Source organism: Macadamia integrifolia, chromosome 12 (assembly GCF_013358625.1).
Source record: "Macadamia integrifolia cultivar HAES 741 chromosome 12, SCU_Mint_v3, whole genome shotgun sequence".
In the NCBI taxonomy this organism is placed as follows: Eukaryota; Viridiplantae; Streptophyta; class Magnoliopsida; order Proteales; family Proteaceae; genus Macadamia; species Macadamia integrifolia.
The window spans coordinates 19,397,165-19,410,594 of record NC_056568.1 but is presented as its reverse complement, the minus strand read 5'-3'; the positions used below and the strand labels follow the sequence as shown (position 1 = coordinate 19,410,594).

Below are 13,430 nucleotides of genomic sequence, written 5' to 3'. Positions count from 1 at the left end.
TTAAAAATTAAAATTCGTATCCGGTAGAATGTTGAGCAAACACTATCTAGATTTCTTACTGGGCTCAACTCCAAAATTTAGTCTCGTATAGCACCCCACCTAGTGCGAGACATTTCACAGGCCTTCAGGATAGCCCTTGAGGTGGAATCCTCCATGATAACTTATTCTCAGAGGAAGAGCTTCCAAGCTGGGGAGTCCCAATTTAGAAAACCACCTCAAGGCTCAACTGGATTTCCAAAACCCCTGCTACATCACAATGTCAATTTGATAAAAGGGTAAAGGAATTTTAGGAGAAGCACCCAAGAGTAGTGGGCAACAACAGTGTTTTAAGTGTCGCGGGTTTGGTCACTTCTCCAGAGATTGTCCCAATAGAAATCTTTATGTGGGAGAGGAGGTCGGTGACCTCAAACTCGGCATTATGCGGTGCATGGTCTCGCAACCTAAAGTAGTGATGATTGGCGATGAACTAATATGTTCATCACCTACACACGTCATCAGGGCAAGAACTGTTGCGTCACCATAGACAGCAAGAGTTGCATGAATGTAGTCACCAGGAGTGTTGTTGCTTAAATGGGCCTCAAACTTGAACCCCACCCTAAACCTTACAAGGTTGCCTAGGTAGATCAGTCCACCATCCCAGTTATTCTGAGGTGTCTAGTTCCCCTACACTTTACAGGATATGAGGATCGAGTGTGGTGTGATGTCCTAGAAATGGATGTTACCCACATCATCCTAGGTAGACCCTAGTTGTATGATCGGGATGTCACTAATTATGGGAAGTCTAACCTATGTCTTTGAGTTCAAAGGAAAGAAAATCAGACTGACTCCCAGTGTCCCTAGGGAAGTTAGGGTTCCAGAACACAAGGGAAGTACCACCAAACAAAACCCCACCAAGACACTCAGTATTTTAAATTAACAATAATTTGAAGGAGAGTGTCAAAAGTAAGGGGTGATTTATGCTCTAGTTGCCATACAGAGTAATACTGATAGGTCACCCTTATTCACTGAGGCTTCTAGAGAAGTACAACCCTTGTTGAAGAAATTTGAGAGGCTATTCCCTGAGTAACTAACTGATGAGTTATCGCATATGCGTAACATCCAATATATTATTAACCTAGTTCCAGGATCCTCTCTTCCGAACTTACCCAATTTTCGAATGAATCCCAAAGAGCACATAGAACTCAAATAGCAAGTGGATGAACTGTTACAGAAGGGATTCATTGGGGAAAGTCTTAGCCCGTGTGATATACCTACCTTGCTCACGTCAAAGAAAGATGGCACCTGACATATGTGTATTGATAGTAGGGCCATCAATAAAATCACTGTCAAGTATAAGTTCCCTATCCCTAGACTCGATGATATGTTGGATATGATGGCCAGCTCTTCAATCTTTTCAAAGATTGATCTCAAGAGCAGGTACCACCAAATTAGGGTTAGGCCTAGAGATGAGTGAAAGATAGCCTTAAAGACGAAGAATGGTCCTTTTGAGTGGTTAGTCATGCTTTTTGGCTTGTCAAATGCACCTAGCACTTTCATGAGGATAATGAATCAAGTGCTCCAACTATTCATTGGTAAATTCTTAATGGTTTACTTTGATGACATCTTCATCTACAGTAAAACCTCGTCTTCCCACTTGGATCACTTATAAAAGGTTTTTTATGTGCTCCTACAAGAAAAACTTTATGTCAACCTCAAGGAGTGCACCTTCATGAGTGATCAAATCATCTTCTTAGGGTTTATTGTGTTAGCCCAAGGAGTATGTGCTGACCCTGAGAAAGCGAGAGCAATTGTAGAGTGGCCTAAGCCAAATAATGTCTATGAGATGCAAAGCTTTCATGGCTTAGCCACTTTCTACAGGAGGTTCATCTTCCATTATATTTCCTATCACTGATTGTATGAAAAAGAAGGAGTTTCAATGGACTAAGAGTGCTATGAAGGCCTTTAATAAGATTGAAAAGCTTATGACTGAAGCTCCAGTCCTGTGCCACCTGAATTTCTCTAAGGTCTTCGAAGTAAATTGTGATGCATCTAGTATTGTAATAGGTAGTGTCCTAGGATAAAAGGATCACCATGTTGCCTATTTTAGTGAGAAACCTAATGAAGCTAGGCAACGATATTCCACATATAATAAGAAATTCTATGCAGTTGTCCAATCATTACACTATTGGCAACATTACCTTTTACCACAAACATTTGTGTTATTCTCTGACCACCAGGCTTTGAGATACCTGAGAGTCCAAAAGAAACTTAACCAAAGGCATGCCAAATAGGTTGAGTTATTCAATGAGTACACTTTTGTACTCAAACACAGACTTGGTGTTGAGAATACTGCTGCAGATGTACTGAGCTGGGAGAATATATCTCTCAGTCGCACCAATGTTAAGAGTCGGACTAGTGTGTTACTCCAGGCAATGAGTGTAGAGGTTATAGTGTCGAGCGAGTCAAGGACCAATACCCCACCTATTCTGATTTTAGTGAGCCGTTCACTTCCTTGAGTGAAAGTAACTTGGTAAACCACTTGGACTACCTACTTAGGGAGGGCTTCCTTTTTAAAGGGAGCAAGTTGAGCATTCCCAGGACTTCACTCCAAGATTTTCTGATCTGGAAATAGCACGTTGGGGGCGTCGCTGGCCATTTCAATCGAGATAAGACCATCACCCTCGTTGTAGGCTGATTTTTTGGCCAGGACTAAAGAGAGATATTGCTAAAGTTGTGAGTCAATGTAGGACATACCAAACTGCCAAGTAACAAAAGTAGAATATAGGTTTGTACACTCCCCTACCTGTTTCCCATGCCCCGTGGCAAAACCTTATCATGGATTTCGTGCTTAGTCTGTCAAAAACTTTGAGAGGTCATGATTTAGTTTATGTGGTTGTAGACAGCTTCTTGAAGATGGCCTATTTCATCTCATGCTCTAAGACCTCTGATGCATCCATAGTAGCCAAACTTTTCTTTCATGAGATTGTTAAGTACCATGGGTTGCCCCTCACCATAGTGTCTGATAGGTATGTTAAGTTCACCAGTCATTTTGTAAGGACTCTATAATGGATGATAGGCACGAAACTCCATTTCTCCTCCACTTTTCACCCTCAGACCGATGGCGAGACTAAGGTTGTCAATAGGAGCTTAGGGAATTTATCTTGTTGCCTCATAAGAAAACACCTTACTAGTTGGGATCGAGTCCTTAGCTAGGCTGAATTTGCATACAATAGTTCTAAGAATCGTAACACTGGTCTGTCTCCCTTTTAGATCTGTTCATGATACCAGCCCTGGGCACCCATATACCTTATCCCAGTCGTGTCTAGTTCTAGGACCTCCCAGTCAGTCGAATCTTTTACTCAGTATATACATGATTTACATGCAGGTATAAGGAGACATATAGCACTGAGCAATGAGTAATACAAATAGAAGGCAGGTGTACACAGAAGACTACAAGAGTTTCAAGAGGGCGATATGGTGATGGTAAGAATCAAGTTGCAACACTTTGCTAGGAAAAAAATGAGTAAGCTATATACTCGTAGCATAGGTTCGTTCAAGCTCAAGAGGATAGGTGCCAATGCGTATGTTCTTGATCTGCTAGCTAGCATGATGATCAGTAATATTTTTTATGTTGAAGACCTAGTCCCATACCATGGTACCTCTACCATTACCCCTTTCTATCTTGATGACCTTGAAGAATTTTCCTTCACCATTGATGAGACTACTGAGCCAAACCAACCACTTTCCCCCACCTCATTTCCACCTGTGCCGAAGCTCACGAGAAGAACTAAAGAAGTTGAGGAAATCCTTGATGAGAGGATTATGTCTACACACACTGAAGGTTCTAGAGAGTTCTTAGTCAAGTGGTATGGACATCCGAAAATTGACAACACCTGAGTCACATTACAAGAAATTCAACAACTCAACCCAAACATACTTGAATATTACAAGAGCTTTAATTCATAGGAGGTGAATTCTTCGAAGCCGGAGAGAGTTGATGGGGACATCAAGGTGTACAGACACAAGAAGAAGAAGAAGAAACAACTATTTTTGTGGCTGGAAGAATAGAAAAAAGAAGAAGAAAGAAGAAGAAAAAGGAGGAAGAAAAGGAGGCTCGATCCAGCCTTTCTAGCGCTGGATCGAGTCCCTCTCTCTTTCCAGATTTCAACAAATCTTATGGGGCTCATTAGTTTTTAGTTTACTAGTTTATTTTTAGAATATTCTTTTCCTTGTTAGTCTTTTAATTAATTAGGAAACTACTTTATTAGTTGTTAGTTTTTAGGAAGTCTTTATTTACTTCCCAATTGGCTCTTTTTATTTTGGTAACTAAGTTTATTATTTATGTAATGGCCTAGGCCATGATGGGGTTAATGAATGAACAATATTTTTTTAAATGCAAAAGGCTATCGTCCTCCTTTCTCTCACAATCTCCTCTCACTCTCGGCTTCTCTCTTTTCTCGCTTTCTCTCTCTTTCTTTCTCGCTATTCTCTCTTTCTCCTCATCCCTCTCTCTCTTTCACTTCCCTGTTTTATCGATTATTGTTCTGGTTTGCTGCGGTTACTGAGTATTGCAGAATGGAGATCAACTCAGTTCTAAAATATTCATCAGAATGCTGCTGAACAATTAATCACCAAACTAGAATTTTTCCTTTATTAAATAAGGTGGACTGCACTCTTATCTTGGAAGACCTCGAGTTCTTCTTTACTCCTCTGACTTGGATAGTAGGTAAGTAATTAAACTAAACCCCCCCCCACTTCCATTAATCTCCTGTTATATGTTGCAACCCATTATCATTGAAACCAACCCCTGCCCCTTCGTTTGTGCCTATTTTACCTACCGTTTTAAGTCTTTTCTCCACTATTATATCTCCAAAACTCTTGTTGATTTTCTATTTTAGTTGGTGATGAGCACATTTATGTGTGAAATCTAGGGTAGTAAAACATGCATTTTACATATTTAGAATGGAGCTACATTGGGTTTTACTCTACTTGAAGCTTAAGTAAGTTTTTATGTATTTTTCCGCTTAGATTGATATTGCTCCTGGCTACATGTTGATTTGTCTTTATTTATTACATGTTGAATCTTTTTTGCTGAGCTTATCTAAATCCCAACATAATCCCAAGACCCCCTTAAGTTGTCTAACCCTAATTGAGTCACTCTTGTAGGGACCTTAGTTGTCTTGGAAATCCCCTACATCACTGAGTTATCTTTTTTTCTTACTTTTCTAGTAAGAACTTGCTATCTTTTAGGGATGTATAGAAACAGGGTCACCTTGGGGGATTTCACCCCCTCACCAACTCATGTAATACAGTAGGTGAATGGTTGGATTGCAAAAGTGCATCCTAAATGCACTATGTGTCACTATCTTCCAACAGATCAGCCCTCTTTGATTAAACTGTTGACAACTATTGCCCCTTTCCTACCCTAGGTTAAAGTATTATTTATAACAGTTGTGACCTATAAATCTTTAAACGTCTCTGGGTGGGCACTATTAGTTTTTTCTCATTCCTGTTGCTTACTCTCTCTTGCTGATTTTTTCATGACAGGAGAGGGTACTGATGCAGTGGCAATAGGACTTCTAATTGGGCTCCAGGAATATCGGTTGAAAGGATGGGAAATTGAAAGCATTTTAACTGACTTAGAGGGACTTGATACCTTAGTGAAAAGTGATAATTTTTTTAAGTGGCCTTGGGCTACTTTTTCTTGGAGAGTGGACATGGACCACATCCTCTCCAAATTTCTTTGTTTTGTGAATGACAATCAGCAAATAGGACTTTTGAAAATTTGGCCGCTCAAAGCGTTGAGCTCAAAAGTGTAGATTTGTAAATTTTCTCAGCTAATCTAAAGATTTTTCTTTCAAATAAAATATATATATATATATACTAGTGTAGGGGAGTGATAGTAAATGTCCTTTTTCTTTTTCATAAGATAGCATGACACCATGTACTGATGAAACTATGGTTCTGAAACTCTGAATCGGATCAGATTAGTATTGGCCTTGACTGATCTGATCCCAACACATGGTTCTAAAACTCAGATCGGATCAGAGTTGATTCCTCATTACGAATAAACTGAACAAACTTCAATCCTATCTCTGGTGGAATACGAGCAGGCCGATAATTTTTGTCAAGCCAAACTCCTATGCATTTTCCTTCCAAAATGGGCTGAACAAGAGATCATTGTGAACCAAGTGTTAGAAGAAGTTCAAGATAGATCATGTTACAGTTAAAGGTAAAACAAGCACCTCCTCATTGGGTAGCTTCAAGATGAATTGCTCAGTGAAGAAGCGAACGGCTGACAAGCCAAAGACTCTCACCTTCACGACGAACCGGTCACCACTCTGGCTGTGGAGGAAAAAGGTTAAGAACATGCTAGTGGCTCTCTAATCCTTACTAGGAAATTGTTAAGATGATGTACATACTCTTAAAGGTGCAAGTAATTTAAGGGATAACTCTGATAGTGCTAATGAATTGCCGGTGCGAGCAACTGCATCTGGGCTGAGGCCAATTGTTTCAAAGAGTTCATGATTACTTGCTTGTCAAAAAGGTAGAATCATTACTGGTTAACTGAATCCTTATTGCATATTTATACTAAGCTTCAATGTTTAGTCGGGTCGGTGCATAATAGCACAACTAGGAAAGGTAATCTAAAACTATATAATGAAATAGGGGTGTCAAAAACAACCCAACCCCACCCTAACCCACTCTGAGCCCGAATAGGGCTTGAGCTAAGATTTCAGCTCATAAGATGGGTTAGGGCTGAGAATTTCAGGCCCGAGGCTTGGTTAAGTTGGGCCTGGGTTGAGATCTCAACCCTACCCTACATATTAAGTACATAATAATATAAATATGTTAATAATTATAATTAGGTACTTATAGAAAAATGTCTGCAAAAAATCTTTTGTTTTCCATAATCTACATATATACAAAAAATTGGTCTTTGGCTTTTGCAATGTATCAAGATCGAACAACCGAGTATAACCAGTAGTATTCGCACCCTCTAAAAAAAAAAAAACCAATAGTACTAGACTGCTTGGCTGCTAGGCTGATTAGACTAAGCCCGGCCCAATCAGTGTCCATTAGGGCTACGTTGGGTTGGGCTAAGCCCGACAGGATTGGGTTTGGGTTGAGATATCTCAGCCCAACCTAGGGTTGGGCTGGTCTAGGGTTGAATTAGGGTTTTAAAAACACTCAGCTCATTGACACCCCTAAATGAAATATCAATTGGTAAAAGATAAGATTGGTACAAGCAAAATAAAAAAGTGTGGGGGCAAGGAGAGTTGATCACAATGAAATGTCAGAAAGGCATAATTTCCTGCTTTTCTTTTGAGTTTTATTCTTCCATATTCAATTTATCTTATTTTGGACAATGAGAAGTATTTTGCAGGGGCTAGCTTTCCTAAATTGTTCATGGCCCTAAAAATCTGTCACAAGGTGGATCAGATGAGGTCCAAATTTTGTAAAAAAAATGAGTTTGTCAAGTGGCAACATAGAGCTTTGAAAAATCCACGATTATGGGGAGTGCAAATAGTGGTCAAAGACTCAAAGTACCTTAGGCATTTATGAATATACATGTGGATTCATGCCAATTCACGTGATATATTTAATTGAATTAGACTCTGAAATTTGATAAAGGGCATCATATCCAACAGTTAGAATAGCTACACCATCTGTCATCTGCATATGTGGCAAAGTAAGAGCGGACCAATTCCTAAACAAGACCATCTTTCATCTTCCATTTTTTTTTTTTTTTTTTTTGTGTGGAGGGTTGTTGTAGTTAAAAGGAACAAACTATATTCCAATTACATATGATCCCTAGCAAATGAAATGCGTGTAAAAATCGTCTACAGTGGCTACACTGGTGTAGTGAGCATCGAGTGACTGAGAACCCCTACAAATGCATGTCCAAATGCTCTCAACCATCCAATGATCACCGCACCTCATCACTCGCTGCAGAAGATGAAAACTCATGAAATGCAATCGTAGAAACCATTTTTTTTACACATTCCAGATAGAAGCTATATATATATAATCAATTACAACACTCACTTATCCTTTTCGAATCTCAAAAACAACAAATTGTAACCAAGTATACGCAGACATGAAGATGATAAAGTAACATAGGGCCCATTTGATAACGTTTCCAGAAATGTGTTTCTGGTGTTTCTGTTTCAAGAAACGATAGAAACGGAACAAAAATATTTGATAAACATGTTCCGTTTCACTCAATTTCTGTTTCATAAATTGCCATTTATAACTAGTTATGTTTCAAGAAACAGAAATGACGGAACGAGTAAAACTCATTTCGTCGTTTCTTGAAACAACTTTTATGTTCGAAACTCTCTCAAAGCTTGATACTTTCCCCTCCACATTACAGACACCTCTCTTCTTCATTGTTTTACAGACGTTCTCCCATCGTACTCAGCTGCAACCTTTCATGACCGAGGTCATCTAATCCACTCAAACTCTTGCTCGTGAAGCCCCTTGGAGCAACCCGTGAACCTCCATCCGTATCAGCTGTAGAGATTCCTCCGATAGTGCTGCATTTCGTACCTAGTCGTGAGTTGTAAAGCAAGGAACGGAAGGTTGCTTAAAGGAGGAGAGGGCTATTGATCTTCGACATCCGACTTCCATTGCAAAAAACGTCGCCTAGGGCTAGTAATTTCTTCTTCTACCTTCCCCTAAATCATTGGATTTCAACGACGAGTAGAGAACTTTTTGGCAAATCAGACAACAGTCGCGCCCTAATCGTCATTTCCGCTTCAAATTAACAGGTAAATCACAATCGTCTTCCTAGGGTTTTTTCATCTCAGATTGATTTCTTAGAGCATGGTAACTATGCAATTATATCCCTTACATCTTTGGGGAAAAAACCCCTTTGCTTGAGAGCTAAGACCGAATCATCATTGTATTGAAGAACAGGAATTTGTGTATTTCTTTCATTCAATTTTATTCTTCTGTTCTTGCATTTCAGTTCGTTTATCCTGTTACCTGTTCTTCATTTCCTTCTTCCTTTGCTTTTGCTTTTATGGTGTGTCTGCATAGAAACGGCAATTCTAGAAACAAGAATTATCAAACACCTCTCTTTTCCGTTTCTGGAGAAACGGCAATTTCTGTTTCCACAGTTTCTTGAAACAGAAATAGAAACGACAGAAACGTTATCAAATGGGCCCATAATTTCTCAAGTTGAACAGATCTGAATAAATCAACAAAAATCTCACCATGTTGGCAATAATTCGCATAGATCGCATTGTTTACAAACACCATACTGATCAAGTTCATGGTCATGGACTTTAAGTTCAACCTCAAAGAACCTATTCATTCTGGAAAAATCAGAAGATTGAAAAAATGATAATTAATAAATGGCTTAGGCACTTTTTATTTTTAGATAGATTGAATCAATACTTAATGAATGGGTTATCAAGCAAAAGTTGAAAACCAAACGATAAACCTCAAAAATAGCAATGTGGCAACAAAATGAATACATTTTTTTTTTCTATGATGTTGTTCATTGTTGTCAACATAGTCAACACACTCTCACTGTGATGTATGTTCAGTTTGAGTTGGGGAGTTATCACAGAAACACTTTTCTACAAATGCATCAGTTTGTAACTCAATTTCAAGATCCATGCATTGATAATGAGTTAAAGGTGATGAGAAATATAATTCATTGAGTCAACTTCAAGTTGGTGAAAGAATCAGGTCAATCAAAGATGGTGTGAGAGAGAAAGATGGTCAATTAAGTAAATATTATGTTCAACAAGTTAAAAAAAAAAAAAAAAAAAAAAACGTGTTTAATACAGAAATACTTGTCATTTGCGTTGTTTCTCATATCTTTGAGAAGCATACGGCAATGTATTCTAAAAGGTAAAAAACGAAAATGCCTTTAAAACGATTTTAAATGTGTTTTAGCTAACCGGGATTCAGATAACAAGTAATCGCTACAGTAATTACCCTTTGCCACCCTGGAAATCTAATGTCGGCAGAACACCGACACCATACGTAGTAGGAGGAAGAGATCAGGGAAGCCGCGAGGAGGCAAGCCGTTGAAGGCGGCAAAAAGACCGTTGTTTCAAGAAATTGGTTGTTCGCAAGCTGAAAGGGTACCTCACTTTGAGAAATGGAGTGGGCAACGCCATGGTAGCGGCAGAAACAAGAACCTGAGACATCTATCTCTCACTCTCTCTCCCTCTCTCTCCCTAAGTTGGAGCAGCATTTAATGCTTCAAGTCCAGGCCTTTGGGAGCTCCGCACTTCGTAGGCATGAAAACCCATGAAATTGGTGGTTTTAGTTCCTATTGATTGCAACATTGCTACGCAAAGACACCATTGCTACTCTGCATTTTTTTATTCTCTTCCCCTCCCCTCTGGCAGAAACACACTGGGATCTGTTATTCTTTATTTTGCAATTCCTGTCATTCTATATGCAGAGACAGTGCTGAGCTGGACGATAGAGATAGAGATTGAGAAGGATCTGGACCGGTTCATATGTGAATAGATCCAGAGTTCCATATTTATGTATAAAAAAAAGGACCTGAATGAACGCTTTGTGAATCCAATGCATAGGATATTGGTTGCACTGCTCGTATAGAGTAGACCTTAGATTTGTGGCCTGAGGATCAACTCTTCTCAGTTGGTATCAATGTTCTCATTTTCCTTTCCTTTCTTTTCCTTGGACCCACAATTCCGCAGTGGAAAAATGTGAAAATTTCTTTGGGTTTGAGGATCCTCTGTTTTACTCTTCACACTTTTTTATTATTACTATTACTAATTTTTTTTTCTTTTTGGGGTAAATTTTTACTTAACCCTATACCAGCTTCATCTTTACCATATGGGGGTTGATGTGCCCAATCCCAACAGTTGGACTAAGGAATTTCCAGATTGGTATGCGTCAAAATTAGGGCTCTATTGTGTCAAATAGCCATTCTTTTATTGAATCTTTTTTGAGGAAATGTTTTCTATGGGAGAGTGTGACTCCTGCGCGAAAGCCAATGGGAGTGCACGATGAAGCATCAACAAATGTATCATTTTTCATTTCATGGGGGTGGGTCGATCATTTCACCCCCTCCTCCCATGTATCAGGTGTAAGGGCCACACTCCCTAACAGAAACCACTGTTTCATCTTTTTAATAGGAAGAATGAATCTATCTTGGAGTATGGGGGTTATGCCCAGACACAGAAGGGTGAAATGACTGCCCCTACGCCAATGATAGGCAGAGGTTGTCGATGCTTCCAAGTGTGCTCCCATTGGCCCTTGCTCTGATGCAAGGGGTACACTCCAAATAAAGAACTCTTCCCCTTAACCTTAAGCGTAATATAAACTCATATATTTTTCTAAATAATTTACCTCTCATTCTCTCTATTTATCAATGTCACCTTAAGAGATTAATGGATATGGAATATAAATACTGTAAAAAACCCTAATTTATTGAAATCTATAGCAATGATAACTAAGCTGAACGCTTCAAGCCGAAGTCAGACGCGGTTTACAGTTTGCCCAAAAGCTGTGCACGGCGAAGGTATCCGAAAAATCACATTTGCACCCCTAGAAGGAGAAGGGCATGGTCCTCTAATTGCCAGATTACTGGAAGCATGAAGGTCTATTGCAAAGGCCATTCATGACCGTATTGACCAAGAATCGGGCTTTGGAGCCACAGTCCAGTATGAGAAAGCTCCTGAGGAGCAATTGCCCCATACCCCCACAGCAGGACCTATTGCAGGAAGGGCCCGAACTCAATGATACAGGGAAATGAAAAGAAAAAAGAGGAACACCATGCTGCAAGAACCAACAGAGGTTAAATTGATCAGCACATTCTCCACCATAGAAGCAGTATATTCGAACATGGAATCTCTACCGTGGATTGAACATAAAGCTTCAATAAAATATTTTTAAATAATCATTTTAATAATAATAATAATTTTGTAAACATTTTACAAAATGCCACCAAGCTTGGAATCTTTTTCAATCACATTCAAGAGATTTCTACTTGATATTCTCCTTATTCAAGAAGTTGATTCCTTATTTGGGAAAGTCGTGAATCCAACAAAATGGTGATTAGCTAGTACGAGCATTAACTTATATTACACCTAAATGCATCACGCTTACCTACAACAGTGAGGACCTCTCAGGTTTGGAGAACAAGAGTACCAATGATGAGTCTGGTGCAAATATATAAGAGTCAGTTTACCATGCATGATTCCCAAGAAAAAAATCGTCTGCAATTCTGATCTCGTACAATTCCGTGAAATACCACCTCAGGCAGTGACACGTGTATTGATACCAATGCAATGGTCCAGATCTGATTTAAATGTCTCTTCACTGATTTAATGTTTTATTAGTTGTACCAGATCTTGACCATTATATTGGTATCAATACACGTGTCACCGCCTGAAGGTGGTATTGCACGGAATTGTTGACGATTTCAACCCTGATTCCCATGATGATCTATTTCGATACGCACAACATATGAGTACTCATACTTGCATGTTCCCGGAATCTCAGTCACCTGAAAACACACAACGTGACAACCAAGTAAACTGATTGCCTAGATAAGTCCCTAGTTGCGAACAGTTTTAAGGTCTAACCGTAAGAGACAAATTATCAGATATCAATTAAAATATTAACATTAGGTTTGCTGAACACACATATCCAACATGGTATTCAGGTAACTCTTCTCCCTTGCAATGCTTGAAAATTTTGATTGCACCTATACCAACATGAGGACTGATCATAGGTGATTAATCACATTAAATTTATTTTTCCGCTGTGTTCTTGAACCAATTCCATCATCAACAAACATAGCTATTCAAGACATTCTTGAAGATAACCGCTCTAGCACAAGTTGGTAGATTTGGATATAAATCATTGAGCACTTCCACTTGGGAAAGTTTAGAAATAAAAAAGTCCTTTCTGCTTCATACTACCATAATGAAATAAGTATGACTCTCAATGAAAACAACTTGTTCCAATATTGATCCATTTCTCTCTTTAACTCCTGACCATATGAGACTAAATGGAAATGACCAAGTTTTCTTCAAGCCAAGGTGAAGGGAATCCCTTGACCACAACTTTCGGATGGGTGGAGAGGTACTTGCAACAATCAGAGGGATGTTCGACCATTCATGAATAGAAAGGAGGGATGTTATGAGACCTTAGGATGGTGGCTGAACCCTTCCCACGATGTAGAGAAAAACTTTTGCCAAATGGAAATGTCCATCTTATATATATTTAGAGAAAATATTGCCAAACTGCCAATGTACACTCTCCCTGTCATATGAATATTTTTATTATTATTTTCTCAGCTATTCTGAAAATATTGACCCCATGTGAATGATGCCTTTTGTCAGAACACTCATTGGTGTGACATACAGATTCCTTCCCACACTACAAACCCTCTCCCATATGTTTATTACAAGCATTTCCCTAGTGAGTTTAACATTTTTTTTTTTTTT

The 13,430-nt window shown here is 39.0% G+C and overlaps 1 pseudogene; it reads right to left on the bottom strand.

Moving 5' to 3' along the window:
* Nucleotides 1-6,006: 6,006 nt before the first annotated feature.
* On the bottom strand, nt 6,007-9,302 carry LOC122094773 (annotated as a pseudogene).
* Nucleotides 9,303-13,430: the final 4,128 nt, after the last annotated feature.